Source organism: Microtus ochrogaster, chromosome 2 (assembly GCF_000317375.1).
Source record: "Microtus ochrogaster isolate Prairie Vole_2 chromosome 2, MicOch1.0, whole genome shotgun sequence".
Lineage (NCBI taxonomy): Eukaryota > Metazoa > Chordata > Mammalia > Rodentia > Cricetidae > Microtus > Microtus ochrogaster.
The window spans coordinates 5,402,145-5,407,214 of NC_022010.1; positions in this window are offsets into that span (position 1 = coordinate 5,402,145).

A 5,070-nucleotide genomic window follows, 5' to 3' on the forward strand; every position below is an offset into this window, starting at 1 on the left:
TCTGTCTGTCTGTCTCTCTCTCTCTCTCATTCAGTTTCTCTCTCTCTCTCTCTCTCTCTCTCTCTCTCTCTCTCTCTCTCTCATTCAGTTAGGTGCATTTATTGAGCACACACTACATGGTCCAGGGGTCCAGGCACTGAGCACTCATCAGTGGACAGAGCAGAACCAATCCACAACAGCGACGATGTCACATGGTTTGGGATCCTTCCAGGTTTCTTACATATAAACTCAAGACATTGTCCCTGGTTCCTTCTGTCCATGTCCCCAAGACAAGACTCAAGACCTGCCCCATCTGACTCAGAAGCTGTTCTGCAGCTGCACATGGCTATTGGGACCTGGGAGTGTGAGCAGTGCACATGAAGATGCATGGTGGCTGCAACATGCAAGGGGGTTTGAAGAGGTGCATGACAAAAATGAACTGAATTTGTGAGACCGGTGGTCACAAAAACAGACACATGGTTGTCTGTGGTGATGACGAACTTTTGATGCACTGAGTTAAATCACAGTGGGTGTCTGCTTCCCTTTTCTCTTTCTGAGACAAGACCTCATTATGTAGCATAGTCTGACCTGGAACTCACAGGCATCTCCTGCCTCAGTCTCCCGAGTTCTGGAAACACACACACACACACACACACACACACACACACACACACACACACACAAATCCTCCACACTGAGACCTAAATGTTCCATAGTTCAGTGTTGTGAACCAGCCGCTCATTTGTCAGATCCAAAGACAACCATGTGTGCTCAACTCTTGTACCTTCTTACTTAAGAGTTCAGGGCATTGCACAGGGCACCTGCTCCCAAAGCCTGCTCCTGTCCCCAGTGCCCACTCTCTTAATAACTGTGTGTGTGTATGTGTTTCCTTCCAGTCCTCATTCATTCAGTTCTTACTCTAATAGCCCTGAGAACCAGGAGGCCCAGTGTCCCAGAGTGTGAGAAGATGCATGTCCCCTAGACCTCGGAACAAATCACACTCTGCATTGTGCTCTATCTGAGCCCCTGGTGACCCTGGTGATGCTGATCTACTATTCTAGTCTTACCTCTTCTTAAACATTCCAGATACACAGAGAAGGATTTAACAACCAGTGCCCAGGGGTCCCTCATATATCCTGCCAACCTGAGGGGACCCATCATGTACCTCACACTATAAAGCAAATGTACATGTGATATATAATGGTTACATCCCATGTCTCTATGATGGAATGACCCCTGGTGTGGACCTGCAGAGTCTTCCCAATGATAAGGACTACGGAGGCTGACAGCAGGCTACAGGAATGAGTGATGAGCTGCCTTACAGAGGAGCCATAAGGTGGCTGGGTAAGGTTTCCATGACAACAGGGTGACTGAAGATCATCTCTCAAATGGAGTAAGATGACCACAATTGACACTTTCATACCACTGTGTCTGACAGCCATGTTGAACAGTGTCATGCTTGCTCCAGACTGGACCTGCCCAAGAGCCCTTTGGCCCTAAGCACAGTGCTCATCCATGCTCTTCCTGTGGGTGCCATCTTGGTTCTGATTTAGCATCCATCCTGGCCAGGGGAATGGCAAGGCTTGATGACAGACACTTTGGGTTTTCAAGCCTAGTCTTCAACTTTAATCTTCTGCCCAAGGTTGGTAACTCCCTCCTCTCTGGGGCCCACCCACCGAGTAAAGAGTTTATGTCCACTGGGGGGAAGCATGGCTCTGTCCACCATTTGACCACAGAGTTCGGTCACTTCATCTACACTCAATGGGTTCAACTCTGAAACTCAATTCAGGTCAGGAACTGGGGGTGTGGGGAGGAAGCTAGTGTGTCAGTCACTGCCTTCACCCTCTAGTTATCTCTTGTGTTTCCTTCTCATGGCCCATGATGGATCATCTTCATGAACAGCTTCACCAACCTTAAATCCTCTGTGGAAACACCTCTGGGCATGTTGAGGGCATTTATAGAAATGTCTGCTGATGGCTTCCTTCACTGATCAACACTCCACAGCCTGCTGTCAGCGCTCCTCCCCATCTTTGGAGTTTCCTTTGGATTCACATGGCCTGAACAATGTTTGAGAAGACCAACTATCAGAATGGTTAAGTGGCTTCTGACCAGTTTACGAGGAACACATAACTGGGAAGAAGGGCTCTTGTGTAGAGGGAATTGGGAAAGCTGGATCTCCATTGATAGGAATAAATCCCCACCCTCACCTTGGGCATGTATAAAGACCATCAAAAATGGAAGCAGAAATCCTTAGAAAACAGAATATCTTAGCCATGATGACCCCGGCTGTTTTCTTGTCTCTGACATCAAAACCACAGACAACTCAGGATGATTATTTTATGTCATGCCTCATGCATGCTGGGTAAGCACTCTGCCACTGAGCCACACCCACAGTCTCTCAGTGGAACACTCCAGACAAGTCCTTCCCAGCTGAGCCACAACCCAGCTGCCTTTCTGCTCTCACACGAGGAAGCCATTCCTTCATGGAGACATGTCTCCTGTGGACTTGCGTTAGCGTGGAGTACATGATGAGAGATATGATATGTGCCCTCAGCTTGGTAGGAGACATAGGAGACCCCTGGCTGTGCATTGTTGATTCAAACCTTTGTGTATCTGGGGTGTTTCAGAAGGGACAAGACTGGAATCATAGGCAGCATCATCTGATATTGACCGTGTCCTGGTTCTTCCATTTCTTCCTTCTTGGAATAAAGAAGTATTTAACTTGTGTTTTTAATGTTATAGGAGCCCACAGTTGAGAGGCTTATCTTTATAAGTGTTGAAATTAAAAAGTATAAAGACACTTTGGGACTTTTAAAGCTATGTTGTGGTTTTTTTTTTTTTTTAATTTTCGAGACAGAGTTTCTCTGTAGCTTTTGGTTCCTGTCCTGGAACTAACTCTTGTAGACCAGGCTGGCCTCGAACTCACAGAGATCCGCCTGCCTCTGCCTCCTGAGTGCTGGGATTAAAGGCGTGCGCCACCACCACCTGGCCGCTATGTTGTGTTTTATGATGTGATATTGACTTGAGATCTTAGGAATAAGTAAGAAAGAAAAAGTTATGGTTTAATAGTAATGTGCTTGAGTATCAAATTGAAAGGAGCTTGTTTGTGAAGATTAGTTTTGTCAGTTAGATATCAGTGTGTGTGTGTGTGTGTGGTGAAGATTAGTTTTTGTCAATTAGACATCAGATAGGGTCATCCACTAGGAGGAAACCTTAATCAAGAAAACGACTCTATCATACTCGGTACGGGTGGTCTTTGCGGGTATGTCACCAATTAGTGATTGATGTGGTTAGTGCCGTGCCGGGCAGGAGGCCGTAGGTTGTATAAAAGAGCAAGCTCAGGGACCATGGAGAGCAAGGCAGTGAGCAGAATTCCTCCATGGTCTCTGCTTCAGGTACTGACCGTTCTTCCCTCAGCGAAGGACTGTGACTGGGATGTGTAACCTAATAAGACATTTTCTTCCCAGGAGAGTATGGTCAGGTGATATAGATATCCTGTCAGAAGAAAGCAAACTGGAACACCCTTTCTATTCTCTGACTGTATTCAGTGTATAGACGGGGCTCACAGTGGATGGGCCAGACGCCATACCAGCTGGTACCAGTGCTTGACCAGGCGGATGAGACTCTTCAGCTTGGGTGGTCGATCCATCAGGAAGTTATGCTGGAGCTCTGTGAAGCAGGTGGAAAACTTGTCCTACAGCCCCAAGGAGGTGCACTTCCTGATGAAATTGGTGTGAATTTCAGGGTCAGGCCTGTGATTGTTTCTGACATGACCTGTAAAGGAAACTTCACTCCGTTAACCCTCCTCCCTTCTCTGGGTTTCCATCACCTAAGGAGTAATAAGCTCCCATGCTGTGGGGTTCAGGAAACAGGGCAGAGTTTTACCACAGCAAGCATCACTCCCCACACATCCGTGGGATCCATCACACCTTAGGACTGCGTACACCTTGTGGCCCTGGAAAGTCCCTGCCACCACTGGTCCTAGTGCAGTTCCTTCTTCACAGGCCTGGAGACGGTTGTGGGAGGGAACTGCTCACTGTGTTCACACACAAAAGAGCTGCACTACCTTCTAATAATGGCCAACCACATTCTGTGTGCCCGGTGTCTTCTGCACAGGGCTGGCCATGTGTGCTGGTGTCAGATTCACTGTGGATCAGTCTGCTGTATTTATATAACATGTGTATCACAATTCCAGTGTCTCTACCCTGTTTTGTGTGTGTATGATGCTGTGAGTTTGTCAGGAAGTACATACGTGTGTGCAGAGCCCAGAGGAGGACATAAGCCTCTCTTGTTAATTTTCAAACCCAGGACAAACTGGGATGCCTATTTAACATACCAAGGTGAACCTAGCAGCCAGGCTCTCCCAGCATCCTTCAGTCCCTACCTGTTACAGTTCCTCCTGCTGGGCATACCCACCCCCACCCTAAACTTTCCAGCCCAGAGGCCTGGGCTGCTCTTCCTTATATAATTCAAACATTTTGATTATCCGTCCCTTTAATACCTTTGTCCTCATGGCTGCTGCACCTGGTCCCATCTGTCCCCTCTCCATTTCTTCCCCCTCTCCCCACATTGCCCAGCTCAGTCTGAACATGTCTACTCTGGACTCCCCCAGACGTCCCTGTCTTTGCCTATGCTCTGCCTTTTATCCACAATCAACTTTCTCCTCCACAATACCTAGGCGCAATCAAGTCCTCTTCTTTCTTTGTTTCTGTCTAAATTCATCTCTCATTGTTTGTCATTCTTATCCCTTTGCGGCAGGGTCTCTCTGTGAACATGGAACTGAAGGGTATCCTTCAGGTCCACAGAGATTCTCCTGTCTCTGCCCCACATATGGCCCGGGTTAGAGATCAACGTGTGGTACTTTTTGATTGTGTTGGTGTTGGGATTTGAACTCAGGTCCTCATGCTTATGCAGCAAGTGCCCTCATCCACTGAGCTGCCTCCCCAGGCACTGTGCATTTTCAGTGCATGATTTGATTTTCTAATGGCTAACTTAATATTATGTGGTTTTTGTTTGTCTAGGTCCTGTGTGTGTGTGTGTGTGTGTGTGTGTGTGTGTGATAAACTTGTAGAGTGGATGGGCAGCAGGCTA